The following is a 25,749-nucleotide window of genomic DNA, read 5'->3' on the forward strand; positions in this document are numbered from 1 at the left end:
TCTATCTTAACTCGAAGCACTGGAGAAATATAGGTTTGCACATTTTTATTTCGTAAATTAAATCGAGTTCGTCATAATTTTACTCGCCACTTTATAATCTTTTTAAGTTGCTTAGCCATCTGGAGATAAAGTTTATTATATTATTCTATTCTGAAACTTGTCTCAGCTTTATAGCAGAGTAGAAAAATCCGCTTCGTGATCTAGGTTCGATAATGATACACAGCGAAGAAAAATGGCTTTTGCAGCTATCATTGATAACAGCATGGATGAATATTATATTGCTGTACAGCGTGCCAAGATACACGCTCTAAAACGTCTAGATCTTTTTGGTAAAACAGAACGGTCGTAAATTTGGCACGGAAGCCTGGCAATTACGGCCGCATCGAATTGTGGGGCCCGGAAGGAATCAACGAAGTAATCTCGCGCCTTTGGCAACGCTCCAAGGCGCAGCCGATCCAGACAATTCCTCTAATATAGTGTTGCAGTTTGCGCTACCCCGAAGAAATTGCACCGACCATGAAATTCGTCCGCGAATATTTTTCTCTCTTTGGTCCCTTGTCCCCTGGGGTCAGACGAAATTCATTGGTCCTATAAACTTTTTGACGTCCCTTGCTGAAATATGGGAACAATGAGGGAAACGTTGACAGTCTCTGAATACTTTCTTCGCGTTGACAAATAACAACCAAGATATTTGATGTTTTAATATTTGCATATTTTCGTTAGTGGAAATGTTTTCTAGCTCGTCATTCGATAGAGTGAAGTGAAATTAGACGTAAATTGGATTTTGTTAAATGTTATTACGAATCAGAAAATTAAATATTCTCAGGAGAAGTAATAGTCGTAAAGAGGAAATTGCGGAGATTTTATTGGTCGTTTTGTAAAGAATTACAGCTCCGTGAGACATCTTTTATATCTCATTACATATCAAATGGAGAATTTTCTGTAAAACGTGGAACGAGTCGAGCAACGTAGAGAGGATAGATCGGTGTTGTTAATGGAACAATAATGTAACTTTCTCAGTATTCAATTAGCAGACCGTTCATCATATTTTATTATCGTGCCGATCTTGAGAACAGGCGAAACTTCTCCTGTATTGCGGCGATTGAATACTAGAAATGTAGATATAAAATGGCGCATAGACACGCAATCCCTGCCAGGTAAAATTGTTCCGTTAATGCTTTTTGTTCGTATGGTCGCTTAATTTCCTTCGTTTCACCTTGTGCTAGTTTGCCTAGATCGTACTCGACTAAAAATCAGGAAAACGGAAAGGGAGAAAAAAAAGAGAACTTCCTTTGGCGTGACTCACCGACACATGCACTTTCTTGAATCGCGTAATACGTTCATGCTTTTTATGGATAAGGATAAGACAGGAAATAAAATCAACCATATTTACAAGGTAACGTTAAACAAGATATGTACGTTCGATAAAATCGCGATGAATTTATATACTAAGTCTGCGAGTGAAGGTCGCAATGACGCGGCAGAGAAAATTAATTTGTCTCGGAGTGATTCATCAATGAATCTTGGGAAGTATGACCGAGTAAATTTGTCTTATGAGACAAATTAACCGCGTCGGCGAAAGTTGATCGTGAACAGTTGTCATTCACAGCTTAAAAGGTATATAAATTATCATTCGGCTTCGAAAGTCCAACAAATCTCTAAAGACTAGTAGGTTTCTATTTCTGAAACAATCTTCTGAATAGAATATTTGCAGTTTTCGATTGAAGTTCGGTTTTAGTTTTGTAAAGTTTCGAATACTAAGATTCGATAACTGAAAGATTTCTAAATTTCTAACAATTCGAATATTTGAATATCTTCAAAGCATCTAAAAATATAAAAATTGGAATATTCCAATATTTGAAAATTTAAAAGTTTGGAAGTTTGCACGTTTGAACATTTAAATATGTAGAAACCTGAAAATTTGAAACGGTAAAGATTGTTCTGTCACCGGCAGTGTCACTGACTTCGTTTCACCTCGTGCCAATTTAAAGAACGGAAGACATCCGGTCTCGCTTCGCTCGGGGTAGACTTCCTGCAGTATGAGTCATCAGCGTGTCTTTGCATTGTGACGAATCTCATTAAGTCGCCGTCAGTCATGCCGGCTCTGTTGTTAACCGCTCGTCTCCCGAAACTGGCCATCCAGATATGTCGATAGATTGATTCCAAGATCGTTCAACGATCCTTTTCAGCTCGTACCAATTTCGTTCATTGGCGCGCGTGTCGAGAGAAAGTCATTCGACAGACGCCTTATTTTTCATTCAGATCTGGACCGCTTTATTAACTCGTCTCTGAATTCGATCGAACGCAAACTACAATGATTTTACAGATTTCTGATTCGTTTGAAATATAAAAAATACGACGTATATACAATTTTCAAAAATCGAAAAAAATATGTATCGATTGTATAGAAGTTACAAAGAATGAACCATATTCTAAGGGAAGGCAGATTCAACTATGATCGTCCTTTACATCGTCTTTTAACAACTTTATCGACATAATTTTTCATCGATCACCCTCACTTTCCCAAAGTTAGATAGAACCGGGGATAGAACCGTTCCAGCGGAGTCCCATTCCATACGCAGGACTTTGCTCACAATGGAGCCATTTAAATGCATTCCTTGCGCCAGTTATGTGTTTTTTCCAAAGGATGTCTCGTCTTATCAAACAAACTGATTGCTTCCTTCTGTGAAACGATTCCAACGGAATTTATCCAATATCTTTGCTTGTCGATATTCACGTGGCCCTTTCTTCTTTATTTCTTTTATTCTTTTCTATTTATATCTTATTTATTTTACTTTTTTTTTTTTTTTCGAAAAACTAATTTCCAAGAAAACCACTTTCTTGTCGTCTGTTTTCCTCGTTCCACTCGTGCAACGTCCTCCCATCTGAACGAACAGATTCCGCGATTCTTGACCTACAATGACGATCAAGATCTCGCAGGCTCTACATTCGAATATTGTGGGTGGATTGCTTCTAGTGTTCCATGGTAGAATGAAAAAGTAGGCCGCACGGTTCATCTTCCACAGTGAAGACTATCGTGGCTTGAGAAAGGCGAGGATTGATCGCCGGTCCGATAAGCCCGCTGTAATTTCTTTCTTACCTGTTACACGTTCAAAATTGAACACGATAATTACACCCTTAATTGCCAGCACACCAACGCAATCCTCCGTGTCTTTTTAATACGCACCTGTAACGCCACGACACGAAGCACAGTCACGGTGCTTTAGTAGTAGTTGTTCATAATTGCTGCTCAAGGTCGCGTAGAATATCTTGTAGAAGCAGATCAATTCGAAATATTCGAAACTGACTATTGCTGGAAAGTGTTTTCCAGTGATTTTCAAATGGAAAATGTAAAACATCGATTGAGAAAGCTTAAAATAACAGTCGAGTTAAGACTGTTTTCCCAGGAGGCAGGCAAGAAGGCCGCGAGTTTATCATAGTCTCGTCGTTTCGTTTCACAATTAGTCGACGCTAGACACGGATGAGCATGCCATTGCCCGTAAGAAAATCTGTTTAGCCTTGCACAGATCTGTATATGGACATATCGGCGCACACACGAGCGCGTACACACACCGGTGTTTATGAAAGATGAATAATAGCGCGAGTTATAGCAAGACTGAGAAGTTGAATCGTGCCTAGAGAGAATCGTGCTCAACTATAATACTTTTTAACTTGTCGATAAATACGTGGCCGTTCGCGTACATAAATATTTGTCAGGATTTCAGTGTTCCCCCTTCTCTGCTCATCGGCGAGAAGGTAGAATCGCCGAGAACGATGGCTACCACGGAATATTTGCACAGGTACCATTTTTACGAGCGAATAAATCACCCAGCGCGCTTTCGATCCGTTGTAACATCAATTTGCCACTCTGTCGTTATTCATCCATCTGTTGGTACGGTGTCGAATCGGGTATATACGTAGAATGCAGACGCGAGGCGAGTAGAAGAGGCTTGCATATATTAACCGTTGCCACGGACCTTTTGATGTAGCACCGGCTCTTCCAGCGAACGGAACGAGCTTCGTCGAGTGTCTAGAAAGCACATCGTCGGACCATTCCTCGTAAACCGTATAACGGGTAGGATCGAACGAGCATCGTCGCCCCTAATGATAGGCCAAATAAAGGCAGACGTCCCTAAAGAGAAATTAGGTAATTAAAAGCAAGTTGACGCCCCGGCAGATGCAGTCGCGCTGTAATTTTTACCGAAGGTTACTCCGTTCATTCCGCGAACACCATGACCAATCTGATTTACCACCGAACACGATTAAAAGCGAATGTCGATTATCGAAAATATGTATAAGAAAAGAGAAACTACTACTCGAGTGATCGAACGTTGAAGAATATTTTTAACGTTGGTCGATGGGATAGTTGTATCGGATGATCAAGTCGCTGATTTATCCATCATATGTGCCCAAATAAATTACTCATTCTCGTTTTTTTGAAATTCAGAATCTAGAGAAAGCGTAGTCGTTCAGCTGCGGTAATCCTTTCCCTATTAAACTACCGAGAGTATAGAAAATTCTTAAAAATTACGTACAGAGGTTCTTTCGTTGGAGATCCAACTTTTGTCAAGAAACAACGGGCTTTTGGACTTTGAGTCGTAATGGATTTTCCATCGGTATCACCGATGCCACTGGTATATCATCGAAAGTACGATCTTAGCCTGAAGAACCACAAATATCTAATAAACATCGTGACGACCTAGAAGCTAAATTTCGTCGTAGCGTTTCACGCTCAGATTCCAACAGTTAAAACGATTGTTCGTACCTGTTCCGTTTCCCTTTCGATTATCTACCATATAATTGAGCTTACCCTCCGTTTCTGGCTTCGTTGCTAAACTGAACGAGGCGTGTAATTTTTGAATTTACGATCCTTCGAAGTCATAGGAGGGATGAGTTCTACGAACAATGTTCCATCCCGAAAGAACGATCCCCGAGGGTTTGCTGCGTATCTACGTTATTGATGGAAGAGATGCGCGTATTAAACGCGGCGCTTTCGTGATTTATTAAATCAAGCAGCACGATACAGCAAAGCGACGGTTTATGTTGCATTCAACGATTCAACGTGACTTCATTGTAAGCACCAGCAAGGGCAACAATGAAGTGGAAGTCTTGGTCGTTCTGTCTTTCGACTATAAGCACACACGGCGAACAGAGGATGTATCCACCTACCGCTGAATCACGGAAAAGAGTTGCGGCTCGTGCAGCCTCGATACATGCAGATAACGAGCCAACTGTTGAACGCACGGTTTATATTCGTATCTACCACGGTGTAATTATATAACAGTGACCAGTGCGGTGTATAATTATGTTTGAGTTCACCCTGCAGCGATACTTGACAAATATACCAGATATACAACGTCGCGCGTCGGCCCGAAGAAACAGATGACGAACGATCGAAGGAACGCAAGAACAGAGAAACGAACAAAGGAGCAGAGAGAAAGATAAATCAAACGCATGTAATAAAATATCGATGATATTTGTGAAACCGTGAAAGTAGCGGGATGATTTCTTCATAGAAGAAGCCTACGAGATAGCGTGACTTTTTATTGTTTTAGATGAAATGAATCTTTTTTCTCGAGTCATGGGAAAGATTCCAGATCGGTGCAAAGACCTGCAAACAGGGGGTCATTGTAAGCAAGTTGTTATACTCTTTCTACTTCACTGTGAAGATTTCTTCGCGCTATGCAGGGGAAAAACGTATTATTAGATGTACAAAAGTAAACGCTGCTTATCAACCATGTTCTGTAATTGTGCGTAATTCGTGGAGACAAAACTTCATTCAGATCGACGATTTTCCAACAAAGAGGAGAATATCGCAAAAGCGTGCAGTACGTGTACTTGCTCTGTCTGTATACACGTACATATGTATAAAATCATAGTAACAGGCATTTTATAAGTTCTCCATAAGGATTAATAACAAGAAATATTCTTAGCGCCCATAAAATTAGAAGCTTCGTCATTTCTGTCAAAATCGAGTCCAAACAATTTCGTGACCTGTACGGTTAAAGCTAATTTTGACGCATGCATATCTTTATATACATATACATGACATATTTCACATATATTACTTTCCAAACTATATTTACGTGTTATTATATAAGCATAATAACAATTACATTTTTCGAACAAATTTTACCATCACATAGTTAAAATGCTTTTCATTCGGCACTTTGCTTTACCGTTATAAAATAAAAAAAAATATTCAACACAATTCGGAGTCATTTCGTATCGATACGCAAGCGTAAAAGATTCCTCAACAACGCAGACGAATAAATCGAGTGAACGTAAACAGACTTCTACAACCGGCAACATTTCCTCTTTCTCACGTATACCCGCGCACTCCACACGTTCGTAATTTATTAAATCGAGGAGAACGCCGTCTATCTGGCATTCATCGATTCCGGCGAGGCAACTGGATCGTGATCGTCGCGTTGTCCCGTCAACGGAGGTCGAAGACACGAAGTACGCGCGCTCCCTTTCGACGGGACGGCTCGCGGGAAAAGTTTTCGCCGCATGCGGTCTCCGCTCGGATGCACAAGCCGCGCGGACACATGCCGCGGCGCGGCTCGCAAACGTATACATAATGAATGGCGCGCGGTATTATTTTCTGCAGAGCGTGGATAAGGTTATGAATACGTAGCGCCGCGAGCACGTATAACTCTCGTGAGTACGTATCTATCGGGGACCACCCAGGTCCGCGCGTTAAATCCTTGCCAGCAGCTGCCCATTCGTCCATTACGCTCGTATACCATAGTCGCGGTCGGTGAGAGAAGGAGAAGAGGAGTCCCGGAGAACACACGCGGCTCAGCCGCCTCGTTCTCCGTTTCCTTATGGACAACCTCCGGTACTTCGATCTCCCAGTCTTCGATCCTACGCTCCGCTTCTCTTTCTTTACTCGCTGACAATACGACGGGCAGGTGTACCATTCTATGGCAACGTTCCACGGTGGAATCTACGAGGTTGCTGCGTTTTCTGTTAAAGAGGTTTTATTTTGTTTTAATGGATATAGCGAAAGTTCAGAGCCTTTAGATTAGGATTGGTTCGTAGTTATAGAGTTTACGATTGTTCAAAGTTTCTTACTTTTTATCAATTTTAAAGGTGGAAAACGATAGACAAATCTTCTGACAAAGTTCTTCCTTTCTTACGTGAATACTATGTTCCTTCTGAGATACGATAGGTATCTTTTATCTTTGATATAAAGGATGTGAAAAATGCATCGTAGGAAGTGAATGGAAAAAATATTTCATAATTGCAAATGATATGATTTTCCGTTAGTATAAGATTAATAAAAGTGTAATTGCGTGTATTCGCAGAAGTGGTAATTAATTTGTATTAACTTCTAGATCCTCTTATTTTATTTCTTAACGGGCATTTGATGTATGTGAGATATCCGGATGGAATAAACCAAACAACAAACTACGTGTTTCGCACTCGCGTATGAAAATAATTTTGCACCTATCGGCGTCGTTTAGCATCGCCGCGAGAGAATGTGTAGGAATTCCTATTTATTACGCGCCTCCTCACGGACTAATTTGCACCTGTCTGCGCTATCGGTGCGGTATTCACAGGAACTTTTCAATTAAATGCAGGTCTAAATTCTATTTCAATATCAACCTATTACAACAAAGCTACGTGATACGATGAAAATGTTTTGTATAATCTTTTATGTAATACACGTTATACACGCGAAAAATGCCTATCGTTAGCGTTTTTGTATCACTTTTATACTTTAGGTACCTTCCTCGTTTCATTTTAATTGCCTCGGCCATCTTTCGAATCGTTAGGTTGTATTTGCAGCGGAACACGTAGATACTAAAATTGCCATTATCAAGCGTGTTTCCCGCGGACGCTGTAAATGTCCAGCATAATTTCGTTCTTGCGAAATTGCTTCTGATTGTCTGTTAAAATGATCGTCCTCGTACGTGAAATAGAGCACGGAGTTATCGTTACTCTTACTACATGCATTATGCATTTACTTTCATTTCATTTGTTGTTTTATTTATCCTTAACGCTTTTGCGCGCAACAGTGCCACCGCTGTTGGGTCCTTGTTAACGATATAGTATATCCACATGGGAAAGCTGCCCAGCAGCCTATTAAAGCTCGTGAAGTCAATAATTATAAAACTCGAGTATTCCTGCCGGGATAAATTATCATTTAAATCGTCTATCGATTCCGCGGATACTTGATTTCCGCTTTTAACCGTATTTCAGTAGACGGCCAACGAGCGTCTCGTATCAAGATTTATGTACACATGGCCACGATATGCTAACGGAAAGCCTCAAATTGTCCGTAATTTGCACGGTCTCGCCAACGATTAGCGCAAATCATTCGTTCGAACGTGTTCGCACTGCTTCGCTAATGAGTTGAGTTAATTTCGCGATTTTTACGCGACGATCATGCAATGCGTTTTGGAAAACGGTGGAACAATTAAGATTAATGGATTATTACGTTATTTTCTTTCGTATTAGAATGCAACGAATTTTGGATTTTTAACCCTTTTGCGAATCCTTGTATCTCAGTTTTGTTCATACTTTAGCAAATAATAAAGGTTTCTTATGTTTTAAGGAAATATTTAACACGAAATTTGGAACGGAGAAGCATTCGTAGCAAGTTTTCGAGTTTTGAAGATATTTTTTTAGCGTTAGAAAAATACAATTAGGTCAAAAATAAGTATATGCTTGTAAGGTAAAAGCTAATAAGACTAATTCTATGTGTAAACGTTTTGGTTTATTAAGTTACTAAGTAGCGTAAAGGCGACTTTGATACTCACCTGAAATGACAGTATATATATTATGTAATTCTTATGAGTATAAAAAAAGCGTTTGAAACGTGCGTTTCATGTAATCGAATATGTGATTAGAATATCGCTAGACTATCTAGCTTGTTATGAAACTCACTTGCAACAGGAGTATAAAAAGCTGTCAGTAAAAAGTCGATACCAATTACTGTCTTTATCAATTTAACTATTTTGCACCTTATGCAATATCTTATGAAGTAATGAAGATGATATAGCCACACATTTTTAACAGTACTCTTGATTTTTAATTTACACTTCCACTATGACTTTTTAGATGTTACTCATACTATCCACATCATGTTCCATTATCCAATATCGCACAAATATCACAGTATGTATTTGAAATTCATTATCTTTCTATCCATATAATTGGCGTCTATTTCACGCGCCAAGTATAATTCTGCTGCCCCCTTTGGCTCACTTTCGACCAGATTGTATTTTTTCATTTTTAGAAAATTTCTTCAAAGAATTACCGATATTCATGATTTCTCTCGTATCTCAAAGATTTTCTTAAAACATTAAGAAACTTTTTCTCGGTCGAGACGATAATAAAACAAGAATGAGGCGTGACAGAATTCGAGGATCGTAGCATATTTCGTAAAGAAACGTTGTCCATGATAAATCCAGAGAACTTTCCAAGGATCGCTCGAGACGATTTCCATAGAGTTATTCGCGTGAAATCTGTTGGGCGTCGTGTGAAAAAATAAAAGATGGGAAAAATACAGAAAAGCAACTAGCGAGCAGGGTCACGAAGGATAACCGAGGCTTCGTATCTCCATAATGACAAGCAACGGTAAAACGGCGGATGACGAGGATGACGCCGTGAGGAGCTGATGCATTCTCAACTAAAGGATGTCAATTGCGTCGAGGCCGTTAGCGCATGGGTCACCGCGAGGATAATGCGGCTCAAACAGTATAAATTGCACCGTACATGAACATTATTGAAATAACGATAGAGGGAAAGGTTCGGTTGGCCTGGGACGAGCTTGACCATCCCAGCGAATCTCAGTTTTATTTGTCAAAAAACGATCGTATCTACGCAGACGTGTTATTATCCCTGGTTGCTCAATTATTTATTAAAAATGTAAACAATCAAATTATTATTATCTCCGGTAAAAATATCGCAGACCAAAGTTCAAAGTTTAACATTAGTAGCTACCTCATTGTAAATAGATGTACAGAGGGCATGTCAAGTCTGTTGTTTTAAATGGAATCATACATTTTTTTTACTATAGTACAATGTTCGATGCCACTCATTATTATTTATAAAGAAAGTATTACTCTATTTACATCAAGGAGTTATTACTTTAGAAGATATTTTAATTTCAATATCGCGCTATTATTGCTGATTCGACCAAACACAGTTGTTGTGATCCGAGATGTTTGATGAAGATCGTGAAAAATTAGTATTCATAAGTCACGAAGTTAACGCATAAGAATATGCGTGAAGCTTTAACGAAGATAAAGGTGGAAATATAAATTATCTGATGTACGTATAAATAGTAGCACAGTAATCAATAAACACTCACAATTCTACCGCTTAATTCTTTCAAAGGAGTGAAAAATGGAAATTTAGAGCGAGCCTAATTCAATAACCAGTAGCTATAATAATAGGTTCGCACTGTTCAGCGTGAAAATTACGAAGATCGCGTTTAGCAGGATGAATTTGGTTGTTAATGGCGTCGACTTATGGAACTGGGTCTCGATCAGCGATAGGCAAACGTAGCGGTACTGCCGTGGCGTATTATAAATTGCCGTTAATACACGCTACGATGTTAAGCACTAATTACCTGGGTACCACCATGAAATTAGCTCCTATCGATACTGTGTACGCGAAAGAGTTTTCTACAAAACTAAACTTTCCGTGGTTGTCTCAGGCAAAGAACACGACGTCGTCAGTGTTACGAAGCGAGGCAATTTCGAAATTCAGTTACGTGTACGAGACGCGAGATCGAGGATCGTGTATGGAGAGGAAAGGAACGATTAGAAAACGAAGGAATTCGCGCGGGTCGCGTGTCGTTAGCGAGGTAAATGGTGCGCGAAGGAAACTCGGACTCTCGACGATGCCGTTCCAACGAGGCGGTTTTATATGGCCGCTTCCAGGGTAGAAAATGTCATCGTGCCGGAGATCAGGTTCTACGAGTCGCTAACGAACAAACGTAAATCGAGGAATATGAAGCAGTCGCCTCTCGGTATCCAGGCAAAGGATGTCAACTGCAGTCGAGTGTGACTACCGGTTGTCAGGAGAGTAACACTAGCCGGCAGGATAAATTGCATCGGACATAACGAGTTGAACGAGTGATTCCTGACGACGATGGTGCAACGTACACTGGGCTCCATAACTTCGACTTCGAATTATTTTAATAATTTTCCGTTAGAATATTTCGATTTCAGATTTTTATGATTCTCGCCTGTTATCGCCTCAACTAGCTTCTATTTGATATCAAAAATTCAGTCGTCCTTTGCATACGTTTAGATTGGGTTGATATATAGTGACATATATAGTGAGACACACATTATTAAGACATATGTATACTATTGACCTAAACAGTTTTTGAATCATCGATCTTTCAAGATGATATGGCAAAGGTTGTTTCCTGACTAACTAGTCAGCAGGGTAATTAGAGAAGAAAATGTATAAAAGATACAGCACAGGAAGCAGAAACATCTTTCGCTCTTGAATCATTAGTTGCTCTGTGATTTTACCGTGTGTATCAGTAGTTGCATTATTCTATGTAGCAATGAATTGTACATTTAGGAAGATTAGTATTTTCTTATGTTTACTACAAGGCATCGTGTATATTTGCTCGCGGTACATAACATCGAGCCTCACTATACCGCCTTCTAATGGTCGACAACAACATATGGGTCATTTGCATGAAGTTGAATTATCAATCAATTATCGGAATGCAGTCAAGAGAATTGTCCTACTAAAGAGATGAATTATATAATAAGCTGCCTAAAGGATACACTATCGGATTAAGTAAAAAATGGATATCCCAGAACCACACCATCCATCAACCATCCATCATTTTACCAAAATACAAATTATACCTGCAGGGACGTTAGTCTCCAGGGAACAGTCTTGTGAAAATACTCCGGTCTCGAAACAATTACGAACTTTTCATGCACTTTAACACGACGCGTTAGTAAATATCGAAGACAGATAGGAGAATGGCTGTGGTAGAAATCTCGAATGACATGGACAGATTAGTCGCGACGCCCGCAGACAAATTAAACCTCGGATGAAAGTGTATCCAATGGAAACTCGATTGCACGAAAGTGTCTCCAGGATGGAAATTTACAAGCGTCGTAAAAACAGTTAACATCCTGGACAATGACGGTGACTTAATGATTTTTCCCGCGAGGCTTCCAGGAAACCGGTAGTTTGAATGCGGAAACGAGAGATTCTTTAAAAGTATGATTAAAAGAATCGTTAGCTGATTATCGTACACACGGCGAAATAATAAGTGTCACGTGGTTGTGGGGGAATAAGAAAGCTCGGCGCGTCGAGGTCAGAGTTCATCAGCGGGAAATTTTTTAAAACGTCGAAGGATCGTGAACGAACACCGATCCGCGTGGCATTATTAATTGCGGGAGCGCGGATCGAGCGCGTGCACGAAGATCATTACGCGGCGGCATCATCCACAACCATGCGTTTCCTCCTCAGTTTTCTTCGCTAGGCGATTAATCGACGATCCGCGCAGCCACCGGGGCTAATTATAGTCGCGTGGATCATTATCGATGTGTCGTACCCGTCATGGTCCTATGACTATGACATGCCATCGCTTGGAAACGGGAGTCAGCCATTTTCACTTTCCACCGACCCCGGGAACTTGTCCAGAAACTGACGTGTATACGTAGAAACGTGATTTAGAGATCGTGTAGGAGAATGATCAATGGGTTCGATTACCATCAGAGAATCGTGTGCCAAGTAATTACTCGATGGCTGTTCGGTTTCGCGATACGGTTTTGCCTTTCGAAAAATATACGATGTTCTAGAACGCGGATTAAGATGGATACGAATCGACGAACCGTTAAAAGGCTGTGCAAACACGAGACGATAGCGCGTTACAAGGAATACTTGACACCGTGACACCATGATTTTCCTCGTATCGTATTTGCGTAAATTAGATCACGTGTTTGACGTTATCGAAGAGGAAAATGAACATGCAGATCGTAATTATACGATAAATATTCGCGACAAGGCTTCGTTCGCAGAGATATACACGTTTAATTGTCGTTAACCATCTGAACCCTGTAGAAAAAACGACGGAACACTTGCGTAGATGCGTATCTGCTATTGACGTCATGTGGTTGAAAAAATATGCAGGTCGGCGTCGACAGGTTCGTCTATAAACGATCGTACCGTGGAAAATGCGTTGAATCGTGAAGATCGAGCGGAGGCGTAAAAGATATTCTACCAATGAAAAATTGATAGTTGGATGAATAAAGGACGTGTCGAGATCGCTAATGTCTCTCTCGGGTGAAATTTACATAAGAATCTACTTTAAACACGAGCAGGTTTCACCGATAGATCTGTTACGGTATATGGTTCAATTTACGACTCGACGCATCCGCGGAAGTTGATCCGAACTGCGAGGTATGCAAATAACTTGTCTAGAGATAATTACTGCCTGAAAGCAGCACGACCTCGTTGGTTTCTCGAAATTTGATTTCACTACCACTTGGGGATCCATTAAGAGACCCACTCTCGATGAGCACACCACGATATGCTTCTGTTTTCCTTTCTCAACTCCATTTCACGAGTTTAGAACGCATCCAGTCTTGTTTAACTATACTTGCATGACCGATCGATCTTAATCCTAAAACACTGAACTGCTCCATCATTCATAGCACAGAATATGCTTGTCTTTCATTATATAACCCATCTCGCCACTTTATCTTCTACATTCACGCACTAGAAGAGGCATGTAACATTTGCAGAGGCATTCGTAGAAGCGAATTATCATTCCCGATGTCAGGTTGTCGCAGTACGAAGGTGGGGAACACGAGCTAAAGTCTTGAAAGCGGAATTTTTTCGCGGCGACCTGCTACGTACGAGAGGAAAGTGACGGCTGTAGGAGGAAAACAATCTGGCTGCTGGCCGCGTGTGTTCTCCAAGCTGTAAAGGGAACAGCGAGACGAGTTCCTCTCCACGGTCCACGATCATTAATATCCTGCGGTTCGCGAATAGGTGCGCGCTCGTTAAATCATTTACTTGATTATCGTAACCGGACCCGAGATACATTTGCTCGGTCGAATCGCAATTCATTCGACGTTTCCATACCGCTTCTAGACCTGCCTCTCTCGGATCATATTTTATTACTACAATTTTCCCTTGACTCTTTACCGTGGATTCGTATCTCAACATTAGTTTATTCTCTGCTTGTTAGCATATTGGAAGTCTGTAAGTAGTTGTTAGTAGTTTCGGCTGTTCATAGATGATCATCGCTGTAGATGTAGATATAGAGACGTAGAAGTACGAGGAAGATTAATTTAACTCTTACGTTTCGTAGAATCTGTAGGTAATGTTCCTACACAAACGTATAGATCTGAGAAAGATAGATTTAAAATCTTGCGGAATGTTTATATTTCGCAACGGACGCAAATGCGAATACGGTAAATACCGGGCAAGATTTATGTCGACTCTTTTGGCATTTTTACATCTCGCAAGGTTTATAAATGAAAACATGGGCCCGTAAAGGAGGATTTGCTTAAGATATTTTAACGCTTTTACATTTTGCAAGATATTCGACGTTACGGTGCTTGTATATCCCTTCGAATGCTAGTCACGAAATTATGCGACCACCGCCAACGAAGATAATTAATCGCGTGGATGGATTGCCGGTTGAAATTAGTAGCCGTAATTACTAAATTTATCCTTCATCGAGAAAATCGAGGCCTATCGACCGCACACATTCGTGCACACAACACAGCATTGTTTCCTCAGGATCGTAATAACGTCACGTAAGAGCGAAGGCAGAAAGGTATTTTCTTCTCTGTGCGGATACTTTTCACGGAAGAAAGTGTTCGTGGGAGGGAAACGGGCCGGGTGTACCCGCACCAACTATCCTCGCGATACCACAAAACGAACAACGGGTCTTTGTTATACACGTCGGCTCGCGATCATTAATATCACTACCTTCCGAACCAGGTAGTGCTTATGCATCGACTAGACCAATTACCGTTAGTTGTTCGCTGCCGCTGGAAAATGATTTATCGTGGATTGTCCTCGCGTACGAAATTTATAGAGCGAGTCTCTCTCTCTCTTCGCGAGCCCGCAGAAAATAATCGGACCTCGATCGAAGCGCGTGCTTCGCGTTCGTTATTAAACACGTAGTCAATTGCCAACGTGGTTCTGGACTATCGACACTCGCTACGATCGTGTGTTCGCCTAGTCGCGTATCGTCAAGAACGTATGAATTGCAATTACGAGGCGAAAGAGAAGAATTTGAAGTTTTCCGGTATTACGAAGATCGGAGTTACCTTATTATATTGTACTTCTTATATTTACCAATGGAAATTTATTTTAATATTCTTGTTACCAAAGATTTTGGTACTGAATATTCTTCATTATTGTACTTATCGTTATTATTAAAGTTTTTATTATATAGTTTTTATGATCTCAAAAAATGGAGTACCTTTTATAAGATAATAATAGATCAATAAATATAAAAATATTCTACTATTACGTATTTTTTAAAGACCAGTCATTTTGGCTGGCTTTGGTAGAGATAGCTACGTCTCAAATGCCGATAGTTCTAGTATTAAGACACAAAATAAATTCGACATTGTAGTTTCGTACAAGAAAATAGTTGCAAGAATATTGAGAAATTGAAGGGGTGTCTCGGTGATAGACGGTAGATGTAGTAGAGTAGCAGAGTCGTTTAACTGTTTCCTGTATTCCTGCCGAGAACTACCTGCTCGATGTTGCTACAAATATATTTAAAACTGTCGAAAGCCCTAATATCTTTTCAATGTTGAATCTTGATAAAAATCGATTTCGAAAATATCGTGGATCGAGTCCGTGGTTGGTAGCGACGCTCGATCGAGTCCAAGTGTTTTCGTCACGGCGCGATAGCAATTCTCGGCCGCGGAGAATTTACTGTTTAAAATTCTGCGAGAAAGCGATACGTGTTCCATGGTACGGCAAGTGAGACGAATCGGTGTAGCTTGAGGGGAAAAAGTTGCTTTACGAAACGTAACACCGGCTGAACGTAAATTGACCTGTAATTACATTACCAATACGGTCAATAGGAAGGAATACGACGTTAGTTAAACGCGTTGAACGATCTAGTTCTAACATCCGATGGACGCTGGCATAAATTCTATTTAAAGCATTCCCATTGTTCGTTTATCGTTCGTTTGGTCTTACTACTTCGTCTTCTTGATTAGAGATTCGATTTCCGAGACGGTTATATCGAGTTAGCGTCAGAATATCGTTCCATAGGACTCAAAGTAACGAACGAACTCGCTGGAGACCTTGATAGACACGGAACACGCAAGTTTCTCGGTTAAAATCACTCTTGCTTTTTGGTTTTTTCTTTCCGTTCGTTCTTTACACGCGCAAGGACGGACAAGAAGCCTTTCTCCGGCGGTTGAACCGGTCTCTTTCACTCACTGGACAAAGACCAGCGTCCGGATGACTCGCTGAATTATTTTTTTATATACCCTTCTCTTACCTTCAACCCGTCTTCGTTAACCTTTCATGTGCTGAATTATGCTATTCTTATATGTTATTGCTATTTTAAATACTTCAACACCGTTCTAATAATATACATATACGCTAAGCATGGTAACTGTACAACTTTTTTGCATTTACTAGAGCATAAATGCATATATAGAACTCTTCATACTTGGTTCAGGACAGCATCTTAATAAAAGAAATAACACCGTGAGAACATAGAGGGATTAGACGATGGTTCTAAATTTTTTACCAAATGCGTTTCTGAATTTGACGTTATATTTTAGGATTCTAAGCATACTTGATTCATAATTGAACATAAAATTTTAATGGAAAGGTACTTTCAAGACGTTGAAGAAGCGAAAAAATATAGCTGAAGGATCGAAGGACTGCGCCTTTTATAAGAAGACGATAATGATGTCATAAGAAGAAAAAAATGACGTGTATAAAATTTTATGATCCATTCCGTAGAGATTGGTGAAGTTTCTCTAAAATATCGGCTATATTCCTGGATGATATAATGTAATTGCATTTTCGAGCGATGGTATTGGTTGACCGCATTCCACGCTTACGTCGGCTGCCTCATTTTCATATTTCGATTTAGGAGAAACGGGCTCGTAAAGGTCAATCGTTCGAGATTCAACAAGAAAAGCAACGGAACAACGAACTGGAAATTTTCGGACGTGAGAAACGAACGCGAACACCGTGAACGATAACCGTGAATCGGCTTTAGACAACACAGTCGGTTTCGGCCATTAGTCAGTATGATCGATGTCCCGCATGACGTTTGTCACGCTTGTCCCGTAAAAGTTGAACAGTTAGAAAAGGAGAGAATTTTATCTGTGACTTACAAAATGTCTGAATACGAGTTATGTTCGGTACTGTAACTCGAACGCTCCATCTGCGGGCTTTCCCTAAGATCAACACTTTTCGAACGAGGGTGCGAGTAATATAAGTTGGACTTTGAAGAATTGTTTCTTCAACGCGTGCTACAAAGTTTGCGAGCTGAAATAACATAGGATCCACTAAGGAAGAGAAAGCTTTACCAAATGTTTGTTCGAGAAGAAAATATTTCATACTCGACTAACAGCAATAATCTTCTACCAGACTAAACGTGTTTTACATTTCCAATTATATTGCAGTTTCGTGAATGTTAGAGTTATTTACTCTTTGGTTTAAATGCCTTAGTTTCATTCAACATCAGCGATATAGCCTTCCGTGTAAGTTGACCAAAGCTACGAATCGTTCATTTTCAGCAATCTGATACTTGTAATGTTGATGATTACGGGACGATCGCTCTCAACGTTGGTCTCTGTAGCGATCGATCACGATAGAGGGATGACAGAGACACGATCGCAGGTTGTTTTCACCGGATCTTTTCTCCTGATCCCTGGTACACATAGCCTGTTCCCAGCTAATCTTTGTCGTTCTTCGTCGTCTAGTTGGCCAGTCTCCTTGCCAGTTCCCTGTCTGTGCGTGTACACGCTGCTGGCACGGTTATAAGGTTACAGGAGAGGCCAACCGCACGTCAGACGAGAGTCAACTAGTAGAAATCTCGCCGACGAATATTACACGGCGGGCGTTAATCGCTCCAAGTCCACGATATTTATTTTGCTTTCCTACCGTTTGTTTTTCATCGGTCTCTTCGACGTGGATGTTTCTTTCATTCTCAAATTAATCCTTCAAAACCGAGCACGATTTTATCGTTGGAATTTTTTTTTGCACGCACGGTGCTGATCTTCCTCTACAATTATTATTCATCCATAATAATAACAATTTATTTTACAATGTTCAGTATAGGCATATATCATACGATACAATTCCACAAGTTGCAAACAAAATCGCTAATGCGATTAGTGCACTGTAAAGCGTATATAGCAATATCGTTATCGTTTATTACAAATTAATCAAGTAAATGCAAATATAATAGCCGAAGAATCAAACTTGTCTCGATGTAACTCCAAAGTGTTTTCTCATCCAGCGACACGGATCGATTTGTTCGTCGGTCGAAACAGTCGGCTGCTTGTCAAATGTTTACAAATCCGACATATCCATTCAGCGAATCCACCCATGTCAAATCAAACGAGCATACAGACGCGGTATTATATAAATATTTCCTCTTGGAGTCGTGGCGATACTTTTCGCCGCCGCCAGGGAAATCTCCTCTGTCCGAGCGCAGAGTCTCCGGGGCAGAAAACGGGACAAAAAACACGGTCAGTGTTCACCAATGATCCGATCCTTGGTCCTGAATACCCTCAGCCATTCAATTATGTAGAGGCGCTGTTTAGCGCAGCCGTTCAAAGAAAAGATAACGAGCTCTCTTTTCCCTCGGCTTCTGCCGGCCAGTTATAGGCGCCGCCGACTCCAGAGTGCGCCGCTTCACGGATTTTTCGCTGTGAAACGGCTTTTTGTCCGACAGCTTCGTACTCTCTCTCTCTCTCTCTCTCTGTGTATCCATTCGTCTACGCGGCTCGTCTCTAAGCGGGTGGAACGGTTGAATTGTCCTTTAGGGGATCGATAATCGTTTTACGCGGCAATCGTGCGCGTTTTTGTTGCACGACGCTTCCGAATAGACGCCCGCGAGAGAAAGCTCTCGAGGATCGAAGCACGACGACGCGTGTCGCTTCTGGGAATTTGACTTGTACGGAATATTCGGAACAAGTAGGTTGACTTTCGAAGGATCGCAGAGATACTGTGGCATATAAACAGGGAAAATCCTTATACCGAATACGACTTAATTTAAGTCGTAATTATTGCTCGAAACGAAGATTTGAAAGCTGTTTTATGTTTATGGTGCTTACAAGAGATTTATTTTTAAATTGAGTTTATATTTCCTTATTTATATATTCGACGTTGCAGTTTACAAGAAGAACGCGAGATCTTTGCATTGTTCATTAATTGAGATTTTGCCTATTGACAGACTTCGCCATTCTGCTTACAGGAATTTTTCCAATGTAGCCATGAATCTTTTGTATCATTTAAATACTGTCTGTCAAATATGTAAGAAATTTGATTCTTCATTTTTACATCTTTCATAGTCGACGTTGTATATACGCCATATTGTACTTTGACAAATTAGTAACTGACTGAAGGATAAATCTACTTTCGCTGAAATTGATGTTTTAATCTAGTAAATTATCAGCACTTATTTATCAACCTTAATAAATAATTATTACGAGTCTTCTTCGCGTACGAGCAAGGGCCGACTTTTCTCACGAAGTAAATTTTGTCGACAAGAGTTTCCGGCAGGCAAATCTCGAGACGAAGGCGGCTTCTCATGGAACACAGCTTGAAATAAAACACACGGAAACGAGGATCGGCTTGTGTTCGATGATCTTAGGGCCAGCGAATGTCGAGGGGGAATGGGAAGAGGAAGGTGGCGATGCCAGGCCGAAAGAGGAATTCCGGAGGAAGATGTACGCGTTTGCGATACCACGACGAATTTCGCTGGAGGGTTCGGGTGTGGTCGATCGTTGGATAATGCTCGCGCGGAGACGAAAGAGGAGATACGAGAGGGAAGCTCGGTTCTTCTCGAGATCGATGCCCAAAGGCGAGACGAGTTCACCTTCTGTGCCCAGCTGCGATAGCCTTGCATCAAGTGCCAGATATCTCGGTATAAATTTCTTTCACGGCATTCTTTTCCTGTCTTTTTTCCCTTTCTCTGACTTGGTAAAAGTCGCAGAATGCTAGAGATTCCTTTTCGCTGGTCGAACGATCGAGCACGGTATTTCTGTAATACGATGTTTTTCGTGATTATGGCGAACATCGACAGGCCGCACAAGAAGAATACCAACGACAGGGATTATGGTCCAATTACCACAAACACGAGTCGCATTTACCACGAAGACTCGTTGTAAGTAGTCGAACGCCACGGGTCTTTGAGAAAATCTGATGAAAAAATGCAAAGCGGTATCGGTCGTGCCCTTTTCCTGTTTGCCGTGCCATTTTTTCAGGTCTGTTGAGAAGATTTATCGGGCATTCCGATAGTTGCTTCAGCTGGTATAATCATAGAGGGATGCATATCTTGGGAGAATTTACATGACACGTATACAATGAGCGTTAGCTTTGACGAAGGATACAATAGAATGGTTAATAAAAGTGACAATTAGATGTATTTCGAACTTGACTTCTACAGTTTGATCCATATCACCTTCGTAACGCTATTAAAACAATCCTTAAAAGAGTTCAAACAAATGAACGTTCCACGTGTTTTTTCTTCGCCACGCTTATTGTCGGAAGAATAATAATAAGCCCGACTATATAATAGAAGACCATAACTGTCAGACAATACATCATAAACCAAGCAATTGTGTTTTCTTATCACGAACCAGAGAAAGTAATTAACAGTCGCAACGAGGCACCTTTTTCCATCAACGATGTCTTTCGTTGGAAGTTCGTTTTCCATGCGAATTCTATGCACGAGTCAACGTCGGAACGTTAAACAGAGACGTGGCAATGTAATAGGCCAGCTACCGTTATCCCTTTATTTCAATGCCTTGCCTGGTAACGTTCCGTTTCGTAGCTCGCGATCTTCCTACGGGCTCGCGTGATGGCTTGTGTGTACGCGGAGCCCGCAGGAAAGCATCTTCCTCGTTCGTCTTTTTTGCTCAACTTCTCACGACTATTAGATATCCTATGATCAGCCGCATCCAAGCCCGGCGGTGGTGTAATATCCACGCACGCGTATCCACCTTCGGGATTCTCTTCCAAGCGGCGCGTCTTTCCGACCAGCTCTTCCCGGAAGAACATTTCTTCTTCTCTGGCGACTATCCTTGAACCACTAGCAAGACAAGTTTCAATTTATAGACTCTGGTTAGTTCCTGTTAACCGATGATTGGTTTCCCTCGATTTACGGTAATAACGATCGCGATGTTGATTGGAAGTACTTTTTTATTCGAATTCGGCGCATAAATTGAAAAGTAGAATCGAAAACTAGAATATTATTTAATCGATAGATAATAATGTCTTGGAACGAATAACAGAAAACAGCGATGAAAATATATTGCAAGTATACTGCAAAATAATCTCTTCATGGAGATTAAAATTGTCCTAATGAAAGGATGAAAAGGTATCGCGAGCAAGACAAAAGTAGTACGAGTAAACAATTGATTCAACTCGCGATCGATCGATTTGTACACGAGGATAAAATCGATATGGATGCGAGTGTAATCTGGAAGGCTCAACCGAGGTCGAACGCCTTGATCTCGATAGCGTGAATCCGTTGGTTCGGCCGTCCGTAACAATGACTAATTAAATAACAATTAAAGCGGCCGACGTCGAACGAACAATGCCGTCTTTATCCCGAGGATTAGGGTCGTTATCGAGAAAGCAGGAAGCTGTTGGCTGCGAATTGAATTCGTGAAAGTTTTTGCACGCCACCGCCGCGTCTCGTCTTCTTAAGTGTTTAAACCAATCGAGGGGAATGAAAGATCGATATCAATGAAATAAAAGAAACAGAGAGAAGAAATATCGTGAGAAGACATAGGTGGAAAGTTGGTTGGAAAATTTGTTTCTGGTGAGAACGAGAGAATCTCCGTTTGTTTCGTGAGAAACGTTCGATGATTAAACAAAATACGAGCGTAAGAACAGGTAAAAGCGATGAACATATATCGCGCGAAGAGAAAACACGTGCGTCGAGCTGTCGAGCGCATCGTTCAGACAGTCACCTCTTAGTGTCAATCATTGTGCTACTCACGGGCACCGGAGTCAAAGAAGCTCCCAACAGCTTTTTACATCGTAACATCAAAGCCACGTGTTTCCGAGACGATGCATTTTAAAAGCAGCGCACAAGTATATCCGGATGTTTCATGCCGGCGTCGAACATTTATGCCATATAAGCCGATCAAGGAAAGCCTTGTAGTAGAAGGAATCCTTCTAAGGTGGAGCAAAGGGAAGGATACTTGGAAACTATTCGATCCTCCCTTGGGATGCGATGCGCTTAGCCTCGGTTGAAATTTAGTGTTACGACGTTAAGTGTTAGGACAATTGAACATCGAGTCAACTCTCCTATTATTCGCGTAAATTATGATCGCATATTTTTTCAACGAATCTAATGATACATTTAATCGCGTGTTCTACAATGTGTATAGAAAAAATAAATAGGACGAAAAATTATTGTTTTCAATAAAGTTCAATACAAGAAAGTTACATTAATCTGTAAAGATAATTGCGATCAGGTCATATAGACTTGAGCACGGTGGAAAAAACATTAGTCGACGAAAATTTTGATCGTTGGACATTTGTTCAGATCGTCCATAGAAATTTACTTTAACCCTGGAAAATTATAACGAAGTATTGTATTCTTCATTATTTCTAAGAGACGGCAGGCCTCTGTTATTAATAGTTCCTGATAGCGTCTTAACACGGTAAGACGAAAACTATACGATAACAACTATAAACTAATTTAACTTCATCATATTCATAAAACTCTATTTCACAGCTCCCTAAACTTAACTTTTACTTAATTTCATAATTGAGATATCCAAGATATTCAGTCCCTGATTATACCGTTAACAGGATTATGTTATAATAAGAAATTATAATTAGACCTCAGGTGGATAGATCTATCCACAGAGTAACGAATAATTCTATTCTTCGTAGAATTTGTGAGACAATAGCTTCAGAAATAAATCTCCAGTGGTGTAAAGAACGATCTCACCTTTCATAGAATCACTGATAATGGTCTGTCACAAACCGTCGGATTACCCGAACAAAAGAGCGGTCGCGTGACCTGAACTTCATTCACAGCCTTCTGCCATTAATACCCAAAGGGCACGCTTAAATTTCTCGGACAAAATTCAGTGAAAAGCGACACTGCAAGCGCGGTGCAACCGGGGATATTTCCTTTAACATCAGACCACATTGTCCGAGGCCGGGCTGCATTGTTCTCGACAATGTCGTGGCAGGTAGTCTTCGAGGTTCGTTTCCGCGGCGAGACGTATACTTTCTATCCGTCTCGGTGGACACGCGACCGTGTAACATGCTGGTGTGTCCAGCTGCCGGACGACGCGTGCCTAAATGCAGGAAGGAAAGTACCAGTCGAGCAAAAGGCAAACCTTCTCTCCTAGCGAGCCGCTCAATTGGAAATTAACTTACAATCAAACCTTTCTACGTTGCGTTACGTGTTTAATAGTATCCTCCGAATAGTATTTTCTACAATTTAGGTATTTAAGTAAGTATCTTTTGTTTTAGTTGAGAAATGCGGAAATATCTAGGATATGAGGGATATGCGGAAATTGATATTACGTGAGTTGTTTTGTATGGCGTAAATCGTATATGAATTGTAAAGGATGGAATTATTGGGCAGATTTCAAAATCATATTCATTTTTTCAATGGAATGTTTTACGATATTATTTATTATACAAATACAATAGTATTTTTTTCTGCGGTGCGTCATGTAGAGTTACTTAATGGTATAAAATGTTTCATTATTAAATAGCACTAGATATGCTATCTCAGTTAAATCTTATCAACATTACTTATCGTCTATGAAATTAGTTGAAATCAAATATTAAACACTGTTTGGACTGCGAAATATTACGGAGTCAGGATGATTGATATTTTCACATCTTCAACGATCCTTTAGTTACTTAAACGTTTTAATTCGTATCTCCAATGGTTCGCCAGATATTTCAATGTTTCCATTTAAAAAAGGCACACTAAGAAGGGTTCTTCTAGAAAATGTTAAATATGACGAAATATTTAAATTCTAATGTAATTCCGTGTCGCATACAACGAATAATTTCATTCGTATGACACGGTAGCTGAATGTTGAGAATTCAGATCGCCTTACGAGTAGTTGACCTATTCTTCCACATGTCTGACGGATTTGTCACTGGGTTTGCAGCGCTTGCGGTTATGGCAGTTAGATGACGAGGCTGGTTCTCGAGCCAACTACTAGAGCATAACTCGCAAGAATGGGCGTATAACGAACGGTAGTTTCGAGAATAAAAGTCCACGATAGTCATTCCTGTCTTACGATTATCGATGTTTGTTTTGCTCTGAGCTTTAATTAAATGCCGCTCGGTGAATCGGTCTAATAAGCGCAAGGTCGATCTGCACGATAGGAAGTCAAGGGTCGAGGTTGAAAGCGGCGCATCCTTTGATCCCGTTTCATTAATTGCAGCGATACGTTCGCCGTGATTCTTCCATGGAGTATTCTAATGAAACGTGAAATCTCGTTCGTAACGGGATGATATTGAAAGTCCAATCAGAGACAGACGCTATACGTGGCGCCGAATATGGTTGTCGTCGATGAACGAAACTGAACAGCCGAGATAAAAATTAGGGGAACTCATTAATCACTTGGAACTACGATGAAGGTAGCGGTCGTTAGTTCTCTTCACTCGATGATTATGTAGGACTCTTCGGTAGGTTGAACGTTAAAATATTCTCAGAACGATCGGGCAGAACGCACTTATGTTTAATCTTTGATACGAATACGACTGTGGTTGAGCTGGAAGAATTTAATAGGCACGCTGAATTTAATATTCTTTGAACGCGCTGTGTATACTCTACTTAAGTTTAAATACTGCGCTTTATAACCTAAATTACATTCAAATTATATTTTTATTCAAATTGCATTCACCGCGATTAAAAAATAGTATTTAATTAGGACCAGTCGAAGTTTTTAATATTTTTCATTTATCTAATTCTAGTGGCAGAGTTTATTCATTACTAAGGTGTTGTACATAAAACAACAAACTGCCTATAGTATTCAGCCGTAACTTTTGTCACATAGGCAAGCTAAAATCCAGTTAGAAATGGTCAAAGCGTTCTTTCCGCATTACTACTCGTCTCTTTATTACGCCGTAAAGAGACGAAGAAGGGAGGAATGCCACACAGGTAGATATAAATCCAGCTGTATCATTCTAATCTTCGTCTATTTTGCAACACTGCAAGAAACGTGGTCGTTTAGCAGGGTATACTGGGCACACGAGGTTTAATAAATCATCGTCGCAACGAATCGTAGCGCGCAACGACCGTGAACTGGTAAACTTCGCGCACTTTAATTTCTGTATCTGGCTTTGAGCCGCGTTCACACCTTTCTTTTGGATCTCTACACCTATTTCGCTTGTGTTTGCGCATTGGCTACGTAGTTACGGTATTGCTTTATTATTACGTTGCTGAAAATGTAATACATTTTCAACTTTGCAACGTTCCATGCCCCCTCCCCGCGAATCCTTCCCATTCAAATTGACACGCTCCTTTTATGGCACGTGGTCGTTTTATGTAACCCGCGGACGCGTTACACCACGCGGCCA

At 40.5% G+C, this 25,749-nt stretch overlaps 1 protein-coding gene and 2 long non-coding RNA genes across 6 annotated transcripts in view; 1 reads left to right on the forward strand and 2 right to left on the reverse strand.

Moving 5' to 3' along the window:
- LOC138185022 (uncharacterized) overlaps positions 1–25,749 on the forward strand; it is a 228,006-nt gene that overhangs the window by 60,878 nt on the left and 141,379 nt on the right. The gene's annotated exons all lie outside the window — the stretch shown is intronic.
- Positions 1–25,749, reverse strand: part of knockout (Stork-head domain-containing protein knockout) — a 109,719-nt gene that overhangs the window by 55,331 nt on the left and 28,639 nt on the right. Inside the window, exon 1 of one of the 4 annotated variants that reach the window (XM_069122889.1) lies at positions 13,452–13,470. The exons of 2 other annotated variants lie outside the window; for them this stretch is intronic. The gene's annotated coding sequence lies outside the window, so the exon portion shown is untranslated. One more of the 4 variants, XM_069122888.1, reaches the window with a different exon arrangement.
- LOC138184899 (uncharacterized) lies at positions 2,719–4,316 on the reverse strand. The gene is made up of 2 exons (XR_011174441.1): positions 3,188–4,316; positions 2,719–3,100 (listed from the first exon to the last, which is right to left on the reverse strand). It is a non-coding gene; the product is annotated as an uncharacterized LOC138184899 (long non-coding RNA).

Source organism: Bombus flavifrons, chromosome 11 (genome assembly GCF_040668555.2).
Source record: "Bombus flavifrons isolate JBK064 chromosome 11, iyBomFlav1_principal, whole genome shotgun sequence".
Classification (NCBI taxonomy): Eukaryota; Metazoa; Arthropoda; class Insecta; order Hymenoptera; family Apidae; genus Bombus; species Bombus flavifrons.